The sequence below is a fragment of the Psammomys obesus genome, unplaced genomic scaffold (genome assembly GCF_907164565.1).
Source record: "Psammomys obesus unplaced genomic scaffold, mPsaObe1.curated_primary_1811, whole genome shotgun sequence".
Taxonomy (NCBI): domain Eukaryota; kingdom Metazoa; phylum Chordata; class Mammalia; order Rodentia; family Muridae; genus Psammomys; species Psammomys obesus.
The window spans coordinates 16,981,470-17,004,682 of NW_026590062.1; the positions used below are offsets into that span (position 1 = coordinate 16,981,470).

The 23,213-nt window shown below is 47.6% G+C and overlaps 1 protein-coding gene across 10 annotated transcripts in view; it reads right to left on the minus strand.

Annotated features, from left to right (window-relative positions):
* Positions 1 to 23,213, minus strand: part of Rimbp2 (RIMS binding protein 2) — a 175,658-nt gene that overhangs the window by 131,901 nt on the left and 20,544 nt on the right. Inside the window, exon 1 of one of the 10 annotated variants that reach the window (XM_055605907.1) lies at positions 3,689 to 3,919. The exons of 8 other annotated variants lie outside the window; for them this stretch is intronic. The gene's annotated coding sequence lies outside the window, so the exon portion shown is untranslated. Of the gene's footprint in view, positions 1 to 2,318; positions 2,472 to 3,688; positions 3,920 to 23,213 lie in introns of those variants that run through there. One more of the 10 variants, XM_055605906.1, reaches the window with a different exon arrangement.

Genomic DNA, 23,213 nt, shown 5'->3' on the forward strand with positions numbered 1-23,213 from the left:
AGATAGATAGATAGATAGATAGATAGATAGATAGATAGATAGATAGATACACAGACAGACAGTAGTGCATACTTGCAATGCCTATACTGGAGAGACAGAGACAAGCAGCAAGGCTTATGGATTCTGAGGCTTGCCCTCAGGTCTCCACAAACACACGTGCAGTCAATAATAATAACACACTGTTTTAAGTGCAAGGCTAGGGAGACGGCTCACAGAAAATGTGGGGAGCAGAGCTGAGATCCCTAAAACCCACGTAAATGCCTACAGCCCCGCCTGTAATTGCAGCGCCTGGATCTAGGAATCCCTAGAGCAAGCTGGCTAGCTCTGGGTTCAAGGTCACTTAATCTGCAAGGCATATAGTTCCTGTTTCGGTCTCCCTTTAACCTGCAAGGGCTATTGTTCCTCTTTTGGTCTCACACCTTCCTCAAAATGTAAAGTGGAGCATAACCAAGGAAAATGACCAAGGCCACAGATCAGGTGCACGCACACCACACATGCACACACACCACATGCACACCCAAAACGTGCATCCAAGTGCAGCCCTCCAGTGTGACCCTCGGACTGTCAGGGACGTGTCAGATGTCACCTAAGGATGCCGTGCATCCCAGTCCCTCCTCTGACACACACAGTACTTGGAGACATGTTTTCTCAAGAAAGCCACTGAGAATCAGGATGACAACAATCATTCTAGCCTGCAAGTTCCAGGAACTTCCCCCCTTTCTCCAAATGCATGATCTCTCTCTCTCTCTCTCTCTCTCTCTCTCTCTCTCCATTTTCAGGTGTGTGATGTTCCTACGTATGTAGGCATGCTTTTACATGTGTGGGGGTGTACATACATGGGTATGTGTGTACACATGCATGTGGAAGCCCAAGGTCAATGTCAGGAATCGCCCTCTATTGCTCTTCCACCTTACTCACTGAGGCAGGGTCTGTCAATCAAACCCAGAGCTCACGGATACTGATAGCCTTGCTAGCCCATTTGCTCTGGAGATGGCCTGTCTCAACCTTCTAAGGATGGAATTACAGGTGGGCAACCATGCACACCCAACATTAACATGACTTCTGGGGATCCAAACTCTGGCCCTAACGTTTATTTGGCAAACTCTTTATCCACGGGAACCATCTTCTCAGCCCCTAAACCTAAGTGTTGTTAGAACATTGATTCCTAGTTCCATGGTACATTTCATGAACTTGGGGTCTCTGCATAGAATCAGTAAACTGGCTTCACTGTTATCCTTTTGGTTCCTGTGCAAGGGCTAATGTCCCACCCAGCCGGCTGGATAGTCTGCTCCTGGCTGCGAAGCGTGGGAAACGGCTCTCCAAGGCTTCCTGGGAACTAGGCTTATTAATTCAAAAGTGGTCCGGCCGGATAACAGCTTTGAGAGGATGTGCATGGCAGCACTGAGCGCAGAGCTAGGCTATCACTTTCATGCCGAGCTTTAATTAACTGAGCTGCGTAAGGAGATGGGAGCAGAAGCCATGATTAATTGATGCACCTTTTTACTGTGGCCATCAAGTGCTGAGCCACATACACAAACACAGGCCACCTGCTCTGCCCTGAATAAACAGGACCAGAGAGGAGCTGAGGGTTCCTCCTACCACAAGGGTAAGTCTCTTTCTTTGGGTTCGCTCCACACTGACAAAATAAACTACCCTCTGCTCTTCAGAGGGCATGAGCTAATGCACTAACACTGGACAACGGAAAATGCTGTGATCCTCCTGACCATTTGCCAATTCTATTCTCCCTCAAAACTCTTCCATAGGCTTAAGCCTGGGCTCATCAGCCAGCCTTAAAACTTGAAAATCATTGTCCCCCAAATGGGAAAGGCAGCAGAGGAAAGACTTTCTGCCCAAGACATCTTAAGGGTGAATAGGCAGGGTGTGATGTTTAAGTGAGCAAGGGCAAAGCCAGTCTCAGAAAGCTCAGTTTCTGAGGGGTGGCAGCATGCAGCCTGCCACAGGGTCTACTTGTGAGGCCCGCGTTGTCCTTGGTGACAAAGGAGGGTGAACACCTTCCTTGCAAATCTATTCCATGAATTGACCCCTCTAGGCCAAAGTTCTCTCCTGGCTGACATTGGCCTGGAGACAGGTCTAGAGCTAAGTCCACAGATCACAACCAAAATTTAAAGCATTATTAGAGCCCGGAGGATCTGGAGGTGTGAGTTATACATGTAGGCGGGAAAGTCCCCCCACCGGGTCCAGCAATACTTCTTGCTGCCAGCCACAGCCTGCAGGGAGGCTGGGCTTTCTGTCTGTCCAGCTAAGCAGAAGCTCAGGCACTCACCTGGCTCTCCCCATCCTATGTAGCAGATACTTACAGAATATGGGATCGTTGGCTCCCGAAGTCTGGCCAGGCCTCCCCTCCAGCACCCCAGGGCTCACCAGCTGCCTTCAGCTCCAACCCTGGCTGCTAAGCTCTGCTCTGCACGAGGCCGGAAGACTGTTTACTTATTCATGGACAGCCCCAGGCTCCGGAGCGGCTTTATGTCAGTCAATAGAGAGGAAATTCAATCTGTAAATGGGGGCTGCTAGCACGGGGCGTATCTGTCACGGTGAGTCACACAGACAGAGCTACCATGGAATCTCGTGTTTCCACAATAAACAGGGCCCAGAAGACACTGCCTTCTCTACTCTGTCTCTCCCTTCCCTTGTGGGTCCCCCTACCCACAGGGCGTACAATTCTGGGAACCTATGGATATGTGGACATACAAATCCCAACATCAGGTTTCACTTACATCAAAATGTACCTCACTCAGAAGATGGTAAGGAAAACAAAAGGTGGGGAAATGGGACTCCAAATTCTGTATCAATTTATCTTTACACCTAAAACTCTGTTTTATTAAGTCTTTTGTGTTTGCTTGTTTGTTGTTGTTTTGGTTTGGTTTGGTTGGTTGGGTTTTGGGTTTTGCTTTATTTGTTTGTTTTAATTTTTGAGACATGGTTTCTCTGTGTAGCCCTGGCTGTCCTAGCACTCATTCTGTAGACCAGGCTGGCCTCGAACTCAGCCTCTGCCTCCAAAATGCTGGGATTAAAGGCAACTGCCACTCCAACCCAGCTAAGCCTAATTTTTAAATGACTAAAATTATGACTGCCACCAGCCATTATCTACTATTGTTCTGCATTTAACAAGTAGCTACACCATTCAGGGAAGGGGCTCTTCCCGCCTCCCTCCACCCCACGTATGTGAGGTTCATTCACTTTCGTCCATGTCACACATCACACAGCGAGAGCTGGGACGCTGTGTTCAAAGCTGTCTTCATCCCCAAGAGGCAGCCGGCTCCTCAAGTGCCTGAAACCATTGTTGAATTAAAGACTTTATGTCTTGTGTTTCCACTTGGCCGTGAATGACAGAGCATTAGCGAGTGAAAATTGAAAGCAAGATAAAACCTTCCCCCAGGAAAAGGAGTCAGCCTGTTCTGAGCCCTGGAGAGGCATCAATAAAATAATTCCAGAGATCTAAAGACACTTGTGGGCTAGCGAGATGGCCCAGTGGGCAAAGCACTTGTCACACAACCCTAATGACCTGAGTTCAAATCCCCAGAACCCACATAAAAGTGGAAGGAAAGAACCAACTCCACAAAAAAAAAAAAAAAAAAAAAAAAAAATTGTCCTCTGGCCTCCATACACACATCATGGCACGTGCACACACACACATACCACAATAACTAATTTTTTAAAAGACACTTACAAGCTCCCTGTATGTCAGGAGTCCTCTGCCTCTGCTGCAGCTTCCACCTCAGACTGTGCACAGAGATAGGCTCTGAATGGCATGCATCACCTCCATATCCAATCCCTGGCAATGGTCACCTGCAGGATCCAGGCAGTGCCCAGTACTGGGACCTGTCTGGGGCTGTCTGTTGTGGTACTTAAGACGCCAAAGAAGACGGTGGGAGGGCCCACCACTGGAACTGCCACTGTCACTCAAGAAGAGAGCTTGCAGAGCAGAGAGCTGGGCGCCTGGGATGACGCCTGCTCAAGTGCAGCTCCCCAGAAGCAATGCCTGGAGTTTAATTAAATGCCTCCCTACCCAGGAGCCAACCCATCAGGTTAATCATCTTACATCAACCTTAATTTCACTGCTACTAAAAGCCCCTGACAATCACATGGCTCTGTTACAGGCCAAGCCCAACTGCTTCTCTCCAAACTGAAATTTAGCGTGTGGTGTTTATTTTCCTAAAATGAAATAATTTGGGAACTTTGATCTTCATTTTTCAATGCCGATTGTTAACACTCCTGGGACAGGAATGGCGGCCGGCACTGTGAGAACTCATCGAACACTAAGCCCTGTGCTCCAGGCACCTTAACTAGAGTGTCTCATGGAACCCTCAGAGACGCCTGAGGTGGGCGCTGAGACTGTCTCTGTGTGTTATAGGTGGAGAAACTGAGGTACAGCTCAGAAGGAAAGGTCCTGAGATTTTAACTTGGCCAGTCTATACCTATCTAGCCATGGGGCTTTCTTCTTGCCCGTAAGGATGTAGGTAGCTAGGATAAGCCACGGAGAAAGGGGTGATTGGTGTCAGCTGGCTGTTTCCAGGTGAAACAGCATGTATGCGTGTGATGTGTGTGTGTGTGTGTGTGTGTGTGATATGTTATATATGCAAGTGTGTAATGTGTGTGTGCATGTATGTGTGGTGTGTGTGTAGTGAGATGTGTGAACTATATATGTGATGTATGCAAGTGTGCACAGATAGCAAGCCAGATGCCACCCACAGCATGCTTTGGCAATAAGCCTGGCACTGAGCCCTGCTGCCAAGCGCCGACCTGGGTTCTGGTCTCTGTCACCTATGGTAGAAGTCCCCACCTTAACCTTAGAGCCAGTGGGACTTTGAGCACAAGAACAGGCTGCTGTGGTGCTGGTTTGGAGTCACAGAAGTAGGAAACTTCAAGTAGGGTCATACAGCAGTGTCTACTCGGGGAAGACTGTGTCTGTCATGGGACCTTGAGCTGACACCTCCTAAGACCCAACAGTTAAGAGCAACACTCTTGACAGCCATTAAGCTGGTAAGATAAGCCTGGCAAACAAACAGGGGTGAAGGGTCACGTACTGCAGAAGCAGATGCTGAGAGCCTATGTCTAACCACTGCCTGATCCATTAGAGCCCCTTTGACCTCTATACCTGTCTGCATTCTCCCTTGAGGTCTGAGGGTCTCTGCACTGTTATAGAAGATTCCAGGACTAGGGGGGAGAGAGAGAGCAGGCTCGGAGGCATTGAGGCACGAGCCCAGAGAGTCACCTTCCTAAAACCACACACAGGCAACTCAAGCAGACATTAGCACCCCTCCTCCTCCAAGGGCAGAAATGCCTGGCCCTAGTTTGGTGGAATCTATAGTCCACCCTGCAGGATAAGGGAAGAAAATCCAGAAGGAGGCCAATTCCTCAAAACTGCACAAAAGTCTGAAGCTAAACTGTGATTGTAATGACTTACAGCCCAGCTGTTCTTTAATTTATTAAAGCAGATGTGTGTGTGTGTGTGTGTGTGCGCAACACAGGTTGTATGCTGCCTTGAAATATAACTGCACATAGACCCTGACTCTGCATAACCCTGATTTATTAGCCACTTAAGAAAACTAATATTACAGCAAGCCCTCATGGATCGAGGAGGTTAAAACGCTCAGTATCTCGAGGGGTCTGAAGAGCAAGTTGAAATTAATTTGCTTGAGTTACCATGCCTGGGTGTCAACTTAGAATTAGAGGATGATGTACAGATGGGGAGGGGCATTGTGTTGTGTCCAAGACCAAGATCCTGTCATGGTCACTCTGGAGAGTGACATGAGGAAACCCTAGGCCAACCCTGGAAAGCCCAGCCTAAGTCATTGGGCCTGAAAGGCCTCTATCCTGTATGCTGGGTATCCAGCCTTTCTGCACCCTGAGCCTCACATTGCTGATGTCAGTACTGGCTGGGCTGGAGATTGTATTCACCATACAGGAGCCCTCCCAGGCTCCAAGCAGGGCCAGTGTGGATTTTAGGATTGGGCATAGTTGTTTCCTTCTGACTAGAATTAAGAGAGCAAGCCCTTCCATGCTTGCCTGGCCAGACTCTGAGCATACACTCTACAGTCAGCAGGGATAGGGATAATGGGCACCCTGAGATAGGGGTGATGGGCACCCTAAGGCAGGGTGATGGATACCTTGAGGAGCAGCATTGGGTGAGTCCCCAGCCTAGTCCCCCACAATCTGAGCCGATAGGATCCCTTGGAACACACAGGACGTGTACACATAAGCATGTATGTATACACACACTCACATATCATTGTATAGGAAAGCTACAGGGTAGCCCAAAACATAAACCGTGATTGTCATGGAGCAAACATGGCCCTAGTTGCTATTTATTTCTATTTATAAGCATATGGGTATTTTGCCTTCATGTATATAAGCACACTACATGAATGCCTGGTGCCTTAAAAGGACAGAAGAGGGCACCAGATCCCCTGGAACCGGAGTTATAGATTATAAACTGCCACGTGGGTGTTGAGAACCAAACCTGGATCCTCTGCAAGAGCAGCAGGTGTTCTTAACCATTGAGCTATCTCTCTACCCCAGTGTCTATATTTCTTTGTATCTGAATATTCTATAATAAATTACAGATGGAAAAATGTTCCCAGGGCTGTCAGGGGAAGAGCCTTGTGGGCCGGTGACAGGAAGGAAGGCATGCCGGTGAGAGGCCTTTGGCTGCTCACCAAATGCCTTTGAAACATTCCTTGACATCAAATTTTCATTTGCATTAATTTGTCTGAATGAAAACAGTAGACATAATTAAATCACCCTTTCAAACTATGCACAGAATGTATCATTTAAACACAGAATATTAATAATCATGAGTATTTAAATAAAGCTATTCTAACATATCCCAAAATACACTCAGCCACATCCTCTACACAGCCCAGGAAAGTAAGACCCCAGCTACAAACACCAGCAGTAGCTTGTCATTTTGGCTGGATAGGTATAGGGGTGACTCAACTGTTTCCTAAACTCTTATTCTCTCAAAGAAGCCCTAATCAAGTAAAAACTATTGACATTAGCATATTTTTAAAGTAGGGTTGAGAAGGTGGTTCAGTCAGTAAAGGACTTGCCATGCAAACATGGGACCAGCGTTTAGATTCTCCAGAAGCCACATTAAAACTCCAGATGCCAGAGGAATGGGAGCTGGCGCAGTGGTTCAGAGTACTTGATGCTCTTACAGAAAATCAGAGTTCAGTTCTCAGCACCCACATAGCTGCTTATAATCCCCTATGACTACAGTCCCAGAGGGATCTGATGCCCTCTTCTGGCCTTTCCAGGGATTGCACACACACCCATCACATACACACAAATACATATAAAATAAAAATACCTATTTTTTAAAACATTTTAAAGCCAGACAAAGCAGCCTACTTATGTAACTCCAATACCAACCAGGCACAGAAACAAGAAGATCCCTGAAACTTGGTGGTAACTAGTCTATTCTTGTGGGCAAGCTTTAGAATCAGTGAGGGACGCTGTCTCGAAATAAAGAATAGTTGATCAAGACACCTTAACCTCTGGCGTCCGTATCCACACAGGCACAGGCATACCAGCACACACATGTACACAGACACACACTTATACACATGATGGAACACACAGTGATTACTGGTCCCAAGCATCATGAATTAAATATTATGGGATCCCAGAGGCTGTATTTATCACTGGTTCTGTGACGACGTGTGGATATCATGATTCTCGGTGAACCTCTAAGTTAAAAGCCCCAGGAACAGAACCCTGGTCTCTTGCAGGCCTTTTGCAGCAGCTAGCTGATTCAGCTGGAGTGTGTGGAGTTGCAGAGAAGAGACTTCCGGAGAAGGGAGTGGCTGAAGGGAGCAGAGCTATGCTAAGGTGATAGTGTTAACCCACCTCTGCCCCAAGTAAGATGCTGGCATTTCAGGTCCTCTGCAACACAGCTTTAGGCCTCCCTGGAATATGAGTGTTGAGGGTGCTCTCACCTGGCTACAATCAGATGCAGAACCACACACATGCACATTATATACACACACATATGCATGCAATAAACCCATTCTCATTGGTTAGAGCCAGTCATATAACCCACCCAGGCCTAAGACTTTCTGGGAACATGGTCCTCCTTTGAGAATCAAACAACTCCCCTACCACTATTGCAGGCCAGTAGAATGGGTGGATTTCAATGCAGAGACAGAAACTTGTGCCCCGGAGGAGACACTGACAAGTATCTCTCATCCCATTAGCCACCATGCCTGATTTTCTCAGTCTAGTCTCTAAAAGAGGCTTCTACTTGCCTCTGCCTCTGAAGTGCTGGGGTTAAAGGCATGCTCTGCCAGGCTTGGATCTTAAGTTTTCAAATTTCTTGTATGGGAGAATGTACAGTCCTTGTCTTTCTGTGTCTGGCTTATTTTGCTTAACGCAATATCCTTTAGGCTCTGTGCACTTAAAATGCACCCACCCATGGCTCTCATAACGAAGGGCCAGGTGATATAGAAACCACCACATCCTCCACCGATGGGCTCCAGAGAGCAAACAGCTAGAATTTAAATAGGGCAAGTACTGCAGACATCAGAGAAGACAGTGTTTGCATACAGCACATCATGGGAGCCCAGATATCAAACACAGAGACATGCCAGCACCAAGGGACAAATCCTGTACTGATTTCATGGCTCAGTGATAAAGATCCCCAGGCTACTGTGTCAAGAAAGAGCTGACCGTCTACTCTGCCAGCACCAGAACCAAAGGGTCCAGCAGGCAGCTGGCAAGGTATTCAAAGGGCAATTTCTGCCCCTCAGGGGCAGATGCTTTCTGGGGACCCAGTTTATCCCCTCCCCCAACAGCCAGCTGCCAACGCCATTCTTAAAAATCCTTCAGGGCACATTCGAGCATCTTCGGCTTTTGTGTCATCCGCTCCTCCGCTCTGCAGCCTTAAATAGAACTGCTTTTAACAGCACATCTGTGCTGCTCCTACTTGAGGCAGCCCTGCGCCAGGCAGCATGGCCTTCAAAACAATCAGCTCACAGCACATCATTGTCTGTCTCTGTGGGTTCAACAAAGAGGTTTTCCCATGCCTTACAAGCCATGGTAGGGGGAGCTAGAGTCTCCCATCCCCTGCAAGAACACAAGTTTGTTTCTCCAAAGAGCACCCTCCTGTCTCAGCATTAGACACCCAATGGGAAGCACACAGAAAGCCCTTCAGTCACCAATGCTGCTCTCTTCAAACCCTGCCAGCAAAGCGCCTGTCTGCTCAGGGATAGAAAGACCCTCTGCCATTTCACTGTTTTCTGCAAAAGGCCTGTGCCACCCATGCCTGGTTTGTTTGGTGCCATGGATCTAGCATTCTGCCAACTGAGCTGCGTCCCCAACCCCTCAAGGGGTATTTTTAAATAATCATTGTTTTCTGGGGACCAATGGAAGTGGCAGGGAGAGATTCTCCCTCCAAACAAGCATGACTTCTATACTTTAAAGCACGCAGTACCATAAAATTGCCGGTCAAAACATTTGGGTGGCCGACCTCAGAGGAAAATGCCAAAGAGATCTCAAGCAGCATTTTCATGAACAAAAATTCATACAGCAGGCATTTTCATTCTTTAAAATAGCTGCTTTGTAAATGTCATGGCAAGGATGCTAAGCAGAGACAGAGGGAGCCTGGGACCTGTTTATTTCTATAAGGGGAAAAGAGCCAGAGTCTAGGGCAGGGTGAATTACCGCATCCCCACTCCACCCGACCCCCATTGCTTCCTGGGAACCTCCTGCCTCCTTAAGGCTCTTCACTGAGGCTCTCCAGAGGGACTGTTGATATGCTGTGTTCCAAAAAGTTCAGTTTATTCCCATTTTGCTCTACAGCAGTGGTCCTCAACCTTCCTAACACTGTGATCCTTTAACACAGATCCTCACGTTGTGGTGACTCCCTCAGCCATAAAATTACTTTCATTGCTACTTCATAACTGCAATTTTGCTACTGTTATGAGTCATAAAGTAAATATCTGTTTTCTGATGGTCGTTGGGAGTCACGACCCACAGGTTGAGATCCACTGCTCTACATGGAAACACACTTGTATATGGTATTTCTGGGACAGACACACATACAGACAGGCGCGCGCACACACACACACACACACACACACACACACACACACACATACATACATACAGGGAGAGCCACAGGAGGTTCAAAAGAACTGCGAGCCGCATGGTTATTAGGGCAACTTTCAGGTGCTCAGAAAGATAAAGCTAAAAAAAAAAGTAGCTGCTAGGGTGAAATGTGAAGACCATAACAAGAGAGGAGGCATAATAATGGTAGTGAGGGTGAGTGTGAGTTCTTCCACGGGCCTGGCAGAGTTCTGAGCACCCTGGGTCTGAGGTCATTGCATCCTTACCACCTGGTGGCGATAGTCTCCGCCTGACCAAGGGAAGCTGCTTAGCTGCAGTCACGTGGTATAACAGTGCTGGCTTGAGAAGATCTAGAATCACCTAGGAGCAGAACCTCTGGGCTTGTCTGTGAGGGAGCCTCTAGATTGTGTTAGTTGAAGCAGGAAGACCCACACACAACTGCGTTCGAGCATCACCATTCAATGGGCTGGGATCCCGAAGCGCGTAAGATGGAGAAAGCGAGCTGAGCACCGTCCTTCATCTCTGCTTCCCAACTGTGGAAGCATCCTGAGCTGCTGCCTCAGGCCTTCCCCGCCACTGTGGACTGCACCCTCAAAGCTGGAGTCAGCATTCCACCCCTTTCCTCCTTAAATTGCCTTTGCATCGGGCATTTTGTCACAGCAGTGACACAAGCAAATAATGCACGTGGGACGTGGAAAAGCAAGTACATACACAGCCAAGGATCACATTCAGGCCCTGGAGCTGTCCACAGTACTGGCCCATCCCAGCGCAGATGAAGTCTCCAGACTGGTATAAAGGCAGAGAGGTGACCCACGCCACTCGGCAGCTTCACTTGGACAGGATCTAGACATCAATGACCTCTGAGCTGATCTTTTCCCATTAGCCCTTCTAGAGCCCTGTCTCCTGTCACTGTCTCTGGTAAAGGACTCCTAACGGCTTGAGTGGATTAGTTGAACTGGGAATCTGGACGTACAAGCTCATGGTGCTTTTCAGGAAGTATAGAAATGCAGCCTTGCCCTTCCTTCCCTGGGAGAATAAGCTACTGTGGTGGGGACACTGAACACTGTAATGAAAACAGTGTACCTCGGGCTGGAAAACCTTCCCCCTGCGTGCTGGAGAGATGGTTCAGGAACATGTAGGGATGGCTCTTACAGAGGACAACCCTCTGTGGCTGTGAACCCTCTGGGAGATCTGACTCCCCCTTTCTGGCTTCTTCCGGCACTGAACTTGTGCACAACCACATGAATAAAAATTAAAAGTAAGTCTTTTCAACATTTAGAAAATACAATTTCTGCTTCTACTGCTTGTTCCTAATTCATTATTTTCTGATTTTTCCCTTTGTTTGCTCTTTTGTTCTGCTTCTACCTTATTTTTTTCATCTAATTTTCAGTGTTGAATATTTAGGCTGTTTTTAAATATTCTTTTTAAAAGAAAAGATTCTAAAACTCTCTGTTTTCTTGAGTGTGGTTGTGTCCCAGTCTTAACCAGCAGTATGTATTGAAGTTGGGAAACTGGCCTACAAGACAAACCTACCATTAGACACACACACACAAACACACATATACATATATACACATACAAACATATATGTACACATAATCACAAATATTTACACACATATGTACATACACACACTCATTCTCACACATACACATACATACATGCACATGCACATACACACACATACGTACACATAATTCACACACACAACTACAGACATACACATACACACACATATACTTACCCATAATCACACATATACATACATATACATACACACATCACGATGTCCCTCTAAGTGGGATCACATCACTTTGGCAAGCAAGAACAGATCCTGCAAGAATCATGAGGGTTCATATGAGGAGATGTGTCCTCTTTTACTAGAAGCAAGTAGGAGCCACAGGAAACCATGGATGGCAAAAGTTAAAATTCTTCTTATCCCTGACAGGGCCAGTCTTGACAGTGTGAGGCAAGCACTGTCCCCCTTATGTCTGCTCTCCTGACAGAGCCAGGAACTTGTGCCCTGGGGCTGCATAGCAGAGTGCTACAGGCTGGGAGCTCAGTGACAAAGATGTTCATTCTGTCTCTTGGTTTCAAAAGCAGGAGACTCAAGCTCAAGCTGACGGTGTCTGGATTCTGTAGAGGGCCAAATGGGAGAAGCTGCTTTAAGCCTGTCCCAGGCCTCTATCAGACATTGCACTCCTCCACTTGAGTACAGCTGCCTACCGTCTTTGTACTACCGTATGTATGTCCCTGTGACAAATCCCACTCTGTAAGGACACATGCCACACTGGGTTGGGACCACCGAATAACCTTAACTAACTTTGCACCTGTGAAAACTGATCCTGTTTCCAAACAAGGCCATGTTCAAAGGTGCTGAGGAAAGAGCTTCTGCTCTGGAGAGACTGCATTAACCCATCATAGCCAGAAAGCAAAGAAGAGGGAATCATTCAAGACCCACTACAGACACCTGCAGGCCCAGACTGGGAGACAGAAAGCTTCAAGTGCAGCTAAGACTGGGCAGGGAGCAGCCAGTCCAACCACCGCACTGACAGTGCTTAGGAATGAATGGTAGGGTTGAGTATTCACCATCTGGGGCTGACAAGCTGGCTCAGTGGGTGGAAGCACTTGACACCAAACCAGACGACTGAAGTTCAGTCCCCAGAACCAACATAGTAGAAAGGGAAAAGCAAATCTCACACGTTGTCCTCTGACCCCGACGTGGGCACTGTGGCACCTGCATGCGCGCGCGCACACACACACACACACGATTGCACAAACAAAGAAAAGTGTATTAGTTACTTTTCTGCTGCTGTGATAAAAATGCCACAACCAGCCAAAAGAAACTTAAGGGAGAGTTCGTTTTGGTTTCCAGTTCTAGAAGACTAGAATCCATAATGACGGAGAAGGTATGATAACAGGAGCCCCCAAGTTGAAAGATCACATCTCAGCCATATAGATAAAGCAGCAGGAAGTAAAGGAAGAGAGGAGAGGAGAGGAGAGGAGAGGAGGGAGGAAGATGACATGGGAGAAGAGAAGGGGTAGAGAGGAAGAGGAGAAGGGAGGAAGATGAGAGAGGAGAAAGGGGGTAGAGAGGGAGGGAACAAAGAAAGGGGACAGAGGGAGAAAGGGGAAGGAGAAAAAGAACCATGGAGGAGAAAGGACAGAAGAGAGAGAGGGAGGAGAGAGGGGGAGAGAGATACTAAGAGGGAAAGAGAGGAAGGGAGGGAGGGCAAGAAGAAAGGACAGAGGGAGGAAAGGAGGGAAGGAATTCATACACTCAATAATTGGATGGAGACTATAAACCCTCAAAGTCTGCTACCAGTGACAAACTTTCCTCCAGCAAGGCACTGCCTCCTAAAAGTTCCATAACCTCCTCCAAACAGCACACCTCCAAACAGCTGGGAGCCAAGCATCCAAACACATGGACCTATAAGGGTTATTTCTCATCCAAACCACCGGAAATGATTTAAAAGTTGAATATTCACCATCTGAGCAAAGTAAACATCATCTGCATTCAATTTGACCCAAGGCAGCAGAGATGATCTGACCGGCTGAGATGGTATTTTCGGGGAGGGGAGGGCTGATTATAAACTCTTACTTTATAAATATCTGTGTGCTCATCCTACTTGCTCTAACTGAGTTTCTCAAAATCTGCAGTTTCCAACCCTTAGTATTACTTAGAAGCAACCCCTCCAACGAGCCATTCTTTAGTCCTTCCTTCGGTAATAGCTTGTCTTGCCTTAGGTATTTCTATGCTAATAGGCCCATTAGCTTTAGTTGTCCTCTTGACACAACCTGGAATCATGCAGGAAGAGAGTCTGGATGAGGAGTTGGGTTGTCCTGTGGGCCTATCTGGGGTGTCTGGGATACAAAAGCTGTGTAAGTGGAGAACGATGGAGATTTGGCACAGAACCAGAGCTGAACTCCTGTCTCAGCCCTGAGACTCAACAAGGGGGCAGGCCATGTAGATTGGGTTGGCCTGTAGACACACCTGTGGGGAATTATTTTGATTGTCTTCATGGATATGAAGCCTTCTGTGGCAGGAGTTTCTGAACTGTATGACTGAAGAAACCAAGCTGAGCACCAGCGAGCGGGTGAGCAAGCATTTACTTCTCTCTGCTCTTGACTGCATGTGTGATGTGACTGGCATCTGGAATTGTGAGCTGAAACAAGCTCTTTTCTCTATGAAGTTAGTTTGGTCAGGGTGTCTTTATCACAGCAACATACATGGAAAAACATCTAGGCGTGCACCAGGCCACAGCTCACCAGAGTGTGTTCAACAGTTAGAAACCGAATCCCCGGGTGCCAGCCTTTCCACCACATACCCTCTCCAGCGCTCCACCAGATGACCTTCCAGAGGCCTTGAAAGGACCACAGGAGCTGACAGCAGGTCCCCGGAGTACCAGGCAGTAGCTTTGTCAAACACAGGAAGGAGGCTCTGGCAGACTGGAGCCTGTGGGTCTGCTGAGGTCAGGCTTAGCAGCCTGGAGAGAAGTAGTGAAGGCTTGGGCTGGGGCTTTTAACTGCCAGGGCCCCTGAGTTCTCTGGCAACCTTCTCAGTAAATAGCTCACGCCTGCGCCCAGCTGGGCTAGGAGCTGTCCATCCACCCCAGTGCTGAAGGAGCAAGCGGAAGCCTATGCCAGCAAGGCCTGACTCTGTAGGCAAGAAAACAAATCTTATTGCCTGCATTTATATATTTGCAGTCACTGCAGGTGGGCCTGCCTGCTCTGAATTCTGCATCTAGAGGCAAAGCCACCCTTTGGACCATGGGAAAGGTGGCCACAAAGGATTTTTGAGAATAGGAGCCAGTGGAATCATATTTCACTGTGTAAATTGACAAAGGGTCAAAAAGCTTGACCTTGGCTTCTGACGCACTTGCTCTGAAAGCCAAACTGTCATTTAAATATTTATAGGCCAGGGTGGAGCTGCAGCCTGTGGTCACTCACTCTGGGTCCTTGGTGGCTAGAGGCAGGAGCCATTGTAAGAGAAAGTCATGCTCCCTTCCCAGCAGGCTGTGGGGCTGGGAGAGGGTGTTGGGTAGTATGGGGTCCAGATCCCACCCTCTGAATCAACTAGCAGGTGCCCCAGGGAGCTCTGGAAATAACCCGTTCTGGAAAAATCCTGCTGACCACGCAGAGTACGAGACGGTGTGGGTGCAGAATTCAAGCCTTCTCCTTCTTTTTGGCCCGCTTTCACTCATATATTCCCTAGCCCAGAGTGGAGCTAAGAATGGGAGCCACCTGGAGGCACTCAGAACTCTGGACAGGCCAACTCTTATCTAGACTAATTAGCCAGAATCTCCTGAAGGGGAAAAGAAACATACCTAGCTATTTTAAACCATCCCTGGCCAGCTCCAATGCGCAGCCAAGTTGGGAACAATCAGCTTAAACAGCAGGTGCTGGGAGCAAGAGAGAACTGGTGGGCTATTTTCAGCAGTTGTCAAGATAATGACAGAGAGGATGGAGAACAGGCTGAAGGGACTGATGGACCAGAAGTCAGCATGTCTCCCCCATCTGCACCACCTCTCCCAGAAGACACAGCAACCATGCTGAGGATGAAGAAAAGAGACACCTGCCAAAGGGACAAGGCAGCCTAGGCACCTGCTGGCAGAACTTTCTGGACTTTGGTAGGTCCAAATCCATCACCCTGGGAACACAGAACAGTAGGCAGGGCAAGGTCTCCAGTCTTTATTCCTAGCATTACCTTTCCCACTGAAAGATAGCAGCTAAGAGGGAGAATATTCTAGAACAAAGAACACATAGAGATACATGGGGAGGGGGAGTTGGGTTCATAAAGGAATCACACACATGCACATACACTAATAGCCTCCTCAAAACGTGGTCTGAAGAGATGTCTCAGTTGGCAAAGTGCTTGCCACACAAGCATGAAGACCTGAGTTCGATCCTCCAAATCCAAAATTTAAAAAACAAGCATGGTGGTACATGCTTATAATCCTAGTGCTGGGGAGGCAGAGCCAAAAAAAATGCATCTTTGGAGCTTGCTGGCCAGACAGCCTAGGTCCAAATGGATGAGTTCCACACTAGTGAGAGACCCTGCCTCCAAAAGATAAAGTGGACTGGGGCTGGGAAAGTGTCTCATCAGTTAAAAGCACTGACTGCTCTTGCGGGGGACCGAGGTTCAATTTCCAGCACCCACCCACATGGCAATTCCCACTGGCTGTAACTCCAGCTCCAAGGGATTCAATGCCTTTTCCTGGCCTTCATGAGGTGCACAGACATACATGCATGCAAAATACCCATATTCATAAAAATATTGTTTTAAATTGAAAAAATAGACAAAGTGGCTGATGTCCTTGGGATGGGCACCTGAGGTTGATGTCGACCTTGTGGTATACATTATATTGCTAAACTTCCATGTGCTTAATGTTTAAGCCTGTTGAAAGCAGGCTCTGGAAACCAGCAGATCCCTGCTTACCCAGACTCAACTATTTTTATTTCAAGTGTTGCCTAAAATTCCTTTCCCTAGGCAGGCTGGACCCTAACCCTGTAGCAGGGAGAAAGAAGAACAAAACAGCCCAAGAGCACATTGCCCCCTTGAGATTGGCTAAAAGAAGAACCTTTCCAGCAGAGACCAATGACGCTTATCCTGTGGTGTAAAAATGCTTGAAGTGGGACTGCAAGCCCAAAGCTCATCAATGGAAAGAGACTCTCAATGGGAACCCCAGCATGGCTGTTCCTTCCCCAGTTGGTCTCTGCTGGATGTTGTAAGCCCCTGATTAGATGATGTTGCCTGTGTTTATCTGTCAATCAGCCTACTCCAGTCTTCTCTGCTGGATGTTTTAAACTCCTGACTGGATGATAGTTTACTGTCTGTTTCTCCTCCTCCTTCTCCTCCTTCTCCTTCCTCTCTCTCTCTCTCTCCTACTTGCTATTTTTTATTTCACTTTTGTTGGCTATATGCTTAATAAACACACTCATTCAAAACCAAGAGTGTGGCTATCGGATCTGTGTACAGATTCTCCAGTACACAGAACAGGCCTTCACATATACATGCATATATGTGCATGCATGCCTCCACATACACATACACATACAGTACAGACATAGACACACACACACACATACACGAGAATATATTTAACTTTACCTGTGGTTAAACAAATGTCTATTAAAACTGTATTTAGATTCTCTCAAATTGGCAAAAATGACAAAGAGTAGCAGCAAACTTCGTGAGGAAAGTAGCCCAAACACTCCTGAGAACGGCATTCTGCGGGGGTCTTCCAAAAAAATCGCCTAAGTGTCTGCTTCTTGACACAGCAACCCTGCTGCTGGTAATTTACACTCAAGACAGTAAGAATTATCTGTAATGCCACAAAAACATGCATGCATTAGGTGCTCCAACTAGCCTTGTTAATGATGACTAAGTGTGGGAATTGAGAGATAGGTCAGCAGGCAAGAGGACTTCCTGCCCTTGCAGAGGACTCAAGTTCAGTTCCCAGCACTGACATGGGGCAGTTTACAACCACCTGTAACTCTAGATCCTGGGGAACCCAATGCCTCTAGTCTCCTGGGAAACCTGCATATACATGAATACATACATACACATACATACACACAAATTTAAAATTATAATTTTAATAAAAATTCTAATTAAAATTTAAGTAATGGCAAAGAGTCAGAAATAGCCATAAAGGCTCATATCTTCCCATGGGCAAGCACTGTAGGACACAAGGAGGAGGGAAGGTGCACCTCACAAAGGGGTGTGCACCCGTCTCCAGGATATGTACAGGCTCGGGGAGGGTGATAATTACTCTCTTGTGGGGAGAGTTCGAGACAGGGTCTCTCCGTGTAGCACTGGCTGTCTTGGAACTCACTATGTAGACCAGGCTAGCCTTGAATTCACTTGATTGCCAACTCCACTGGATTTTCAATCATCTCTCTAGTATGAGAGAATTTCCAGAGAGGCTTTAACTGAAGAGATTCGCAATGGGAATCCCAGCACGGCTGATGGGGGAGGCACTATCCCCATGAGCTAGAGACGCCTTAGACTTAATGCTGATGAAGGGCGTCAATGCCTCTGGCTCGAAAGATGGATTTTCTGGGTAAAACCTGCCTTTCCTCAATGGGAAGGCCCAGATGAGCCCTTCACTAATATGTGAGAAACAGACTTACGAGATGAACAGCAGCTTTCGTGGCTCTCACCATCCTGACTGCACTCCACGTAGTCGTTACATCGATCAGAAAAGTAACTGAGATGAGGAGGGGGTTGTAATTCATTGACTGGCAAAAATGAATGCATTTATTGTGGAAAAGATGTTACCCTGAAATTTGTGTGCACTGTGGAAGGGCTGACGAGCTCATTAGCACATCATTATGTATCACCTTGTATGTATGTATCATTATGTATCCGGGAGAACTACTCTCCACTACTAAGCAGTTACTGGGAGTACTTCAGCACTGTTAGCTATGGGCATAAGGTTACACAGTGAATCCCTTGAACATACCCCTCCTGTGCAAATGAATTAGGTATACTGTTAAATGAGGGCACTGTGCAAGGCGCTAAGCAATACAGAAAGGGCAGCAAAATGGCTCAGTAGACAAAGGAGCTTGCTGCCAAGCCTGATGACCTGAGTTCAATTCCCAGGTCCAGAGGGAGAAAACTGACTCCTATAAATTGTTCTTTGACCATACTCATACTTTGATGGACAGGCACAAAAACATAGAATAAATAAGTAAAATATAATTTTTAAAGAAGAGAATGTGCACGTGTGTGCTTATTTGTGCACAAAGAAACATAAGGGAGTAAACGGGAAATGAATGGGTTGATTGTATGCAGAAGGTGGAAAAGAAGTGGAGCTGGGAGGGTAGCTGTTCGGGATGGGGAAGGGACAGGGAGGGAAGAGCAGCTGGGTGGGAAGGGAAAGGATGAGGGGAAGGAAAAGGAATGAGCATTCCCAGGAGTTTCCTCTTAAGTCCTTCTGGCTTGGAACCATGTCAGAGTTTGAAGTTGTGTCAGTATCTATCCCTGTATATATATGTATACACACACACACACACACACACGTGTGTGAGTGTGTCATTATTGCCTCAGATAGTCCTGAGACTAGGAGTGAAGGAACAGGAGGCTGGCTTGGCGGGTGGACCTTTGGTGCCTTGTGAAGGTATGGGTTTCCTCAGCTCTACTGAGTGGGGCTCCCTGTGTGTCAGCTAGGGATGGTGCACACAAAGAGGGAATCACTTCGTTGTGACATACTTCCAGGCAACAAGCTCGTCAGAGGCTCTGGTACCAAGGACATATTCAGAAAGAGAGAAATTGGCAGGTGAGAGAAGGAACTTAACAGAACAAAAAACAGGAGCAGCTGAGCTGAGTTGAGCTTCCCTGGAGCTGTAACCTCATGAGCAGGCCGGAGCCAGGCAGTGGGGCATCCCAGAAACATACCTGGGTGGTATGAAGATTATGGACCCGAGGGCTTAAAACAACCAAAAGCTTAACTGAAAGCCACCAGCAATGTTTTTCAAGGAATACGCCGTTCAGCGTACAGACTGTGTCGGGTGAATCCAGGCTTCTCACTGTCAGTAAAGGAGCTAAAACTGTGGAGAGAGAAGAGGCCAGGTGAGCCCATGGACTGATCTCTAGTGGAGATCAGCTGGTCTGCAGACAGTCTGGAAACAGAAACAGAAATAGACAGGGCTGGTGGTGGAGGTGGTGGTGGTGGAGGTGGTAATGGTGGTGGTGGTGGTGGTGGTGGTGGTGGAGGTGGTGGTGGTGGTGGTGGTGGTGGAGGTGATGGTGGTGGTGGTGATGGTGGTGGTGGTGGTGGTGGTGGTGGTGGTGGTGGGCTTTGTAGAGGGCTTAGCTAGCGTGCATGAGGCCCAAGGCTCACTCCCTGGCACCACATAAAAGTGATTAGGGTAGTATGAGCCAGTAATCCCAGCATGTGGGAGGTGGAGCCAGGAGGATCAGAAATTCGAGGTCACCTTCAGCTGCTATAAAGTTGGAGGTCAGCCTGACTTGTAAGGCAAGAAAGACCTGCCTGCCTCAGCCTGTCAAGGGCTAAGATAAAGGCATGCACCACCATGGATGGCTAGCCTGATTATTTCATAATGGTTTTCTCTTCCTAGTACAGCATTATCTTCAGCATTATTCCCTCAGAGGGCCGCACACCCAGCCACATACTTCCAACTAGACTCACCTCTTCTCCGTTCTACATCGGGCAAGCATGGAGGCACATATGTGTAATCTCATCACTTGTCAGGCTAAGGCAAGAGGACCAAGATTTTCATGCCAGCCTCATCTGCACAATGAAATTTCACCCATCCTCCTCTCCCACAGAAAGTTCTGGAGTTCACCATAAACTTCATCATCACCACCACCACCATTACCACCAGGCCAAAGAAGAGAGAAGGGAAAACAGAGAAGAAACACGACCCCAAGTGATAGGAGGTTCACAGGATCAGTCCTTCCAACTTCACAGCAAGCTTGGGATTATGTCTAAACGAAAAGCCGCCTGTGTTCTTCATGAGACTGGCTCTAACTGAATGGTAACTCATGGGCATAGATTCATCAACAGGTATATTGTTTAACTGGAAGTCCTCCAGGGTGGGACAATCAGCAGTTGTTTGCAAGAGAAGGTTAGGCTTGGCTTGGTGCAGTCCTGAAGCCCTTGGGGGCATCCACCAGCCGGATGTCACTAGCAGTAAGCCACACATGAGTGTGGGCAGAAGCCCTGTATCTCAACACTCACAGGGTTATAGGCAGCTACAGTACCAAAAGGCATAAAACCTAGGTGAGGGTGTCTGTGAGTTCAAAGCCTGCCTGGTCTAAATAGTGAGTTCCAGGCCAGCCCGGGCTATCCAGTGAGATTATGCCTTAAAAACAAAAATACAAAAACAAAAACACACAATAAAAGTATGAAGTGGGCCCAGAGAGATGGCTTAGCAGTTACAAGCACCAGGCGCTCTCCCAGAGGACCCAGTTGAGTTCCAAACACCCACAATGGCAGCTAACAACCTCTGCAACTGTAGTCTCAGAGGCTGTTATGCCCTCTTCTGGCCTCCACCAGTACTGCACACATGCTGTCTATAGACATACATGCAGGCAAAACACCCATACGCATAAAACAAAATAAATAAATCTTCTGGAAGAAAAAAAAAGAAGGGCTGGCAAGATGGCTCAGTGGGTAAAGGCACTCATTGCCTAGCCTGACAGCCTGAGGTCCACACCTGGTCCCCACATGATGGAAGAAGAGAACTGACTTCTGCAAGATCTCCACACTCCACACCCAGGCCGTAGCATGTATGTGAACAGATATGCGTGCATGCGTGTGCACACACACGAAAAAATATTCTTAAAAGAAATGAAGTTCTCACGGGCCATCATCAAATGTGTAAATCCTCAAGATCCTCGTGTCCCACAGCCCTAACAGCTGGTCAACAGCTCCAAAAAGTAGACAGATAGACTCAGAGGGCCTGGGGAACGGGAAGGAGCCCCCAACAGGGAGGAATGAACATCCCACCTCTCTCCTGAGCTGGCTGGGACTGGAGCTCAGACAATCACAGATAGAGTGAGATCTCCAATAGGACTCCGGACAGGGACAGGCATCCACACCGGTGACAGACTGGCAGGGTGGCCTGTCCTTCTGTCACAGAAGCTTCATATCTGAGTCCCTTCATGGCCTCACCAAGTGAGGCTTTTCCCACGTCCTGGTATCATGAGCCCGCTGTGACCACAGCGCCTCCCCGGGCTGAGCTATCTACCCTATGCACAGATCCTTGAGGCTGAGCAGACAGGGTAGCCCAGAGATCTGCAAACAATGAGTAAGTCAGATGTATAGATGGCCTGGGGACATTGGGCATGAGCTGGTGTCTACAGGGAGGGGAAACAGAAACTGTCCCTGGCCCATGAGGTCTACCCAACCTATGACAACCAAAACCTGCAGACGTTTCTAACATCCTTGGTTATGAAGCTGGTTTTGCCAACTCTACCTCAATTGAGAAAACGCCTCCACCTGATTGCTTTTAGACAAGTCTGTAGAGCATTTTCTTGATTAATGATTGATGTGCGAGAGCCCAGCCCACTGTAGGTAGGTGGTCCTGAGTTATAGAAGATGGCAGGCTGAGCAAGCCATGAGGAGTGAACCAGTAAACATGTCTCCTCCATGGTCCCTGCTTCAGTTCCTGCCTCCAGTCCCTGCCACGACTTCCCTTCATGATGACCTTGATGTGGAACCTATAAGCTGAAATAAACCCTTTCCTCCTCAAGTTGCTTTCGGTGGTGTTTACCACATCAATAGAAACCCCAAGACAGCATGTTTAATGAAGGCATGCCTGAATGGCTCCTCCCGGTGCTTGTGAGAGTGCCAAAGACTGGCAGGACATTTCACATAAGATTGCCATGTAAAGAAAAAAAATTTCTGGTGGAATGCATCACATTACAGACTAGTCAATGTGTAATGCCTTCACTGATTGGTTCTAGTGTTCACTGGCGACACCACTTGTAAGTATGTGCCTGGTGACACATACTTGTCATGACAGCTACGTAGGAACCGGGGGCTGGAAGTTCAAGTTCAAGTTCAAGACCAGCCTGTACATCTTAATGAGATCTGGTCTCAAAATAATAATTGAAGAAAAGAGGACTGGGGGCATGGCCCAGTGACAGACAGCTTGCTTAGCAGGCTTGATACCAGGAATGCAATCCCCGGGGACAAAAGGAAACCTCAAAATCTGAATTGGTTGACCAGCCTGGGATGGGCCTTCTACTGTTTTCATTGCCAAGGACTGATTATGCCATTAGCCCTCAGATCCCTGATTCCAGGGAAAGGTCCACAGTCAGAGATGGGAATAAGCAGGAAATACACTCATACTCTCAGCCAGATCCGACTCTCACAATCTGACTCATTAAGTCAATTAAATCACTTATCTGCGCAATTATTTATGAAAATAAGCAACTGGCTCCCACCAGCAGGGAGGGTGGCTAAACACCATCTTCAGACAGTTGTGGAGACTGAAGCTCATGTGAGGAGACTTTACAGGATCCAAACCCCAATTTTCTGCGGCTTCCTGGCCCTCCAGATCCCTTTCTTGACAATCCAATGAGGTCACTGTCCCCTGAGATTGTCCCGCAGTGCCTTCTCTGGTGGGATGGAAGGGCAGGGCTCCCCGGT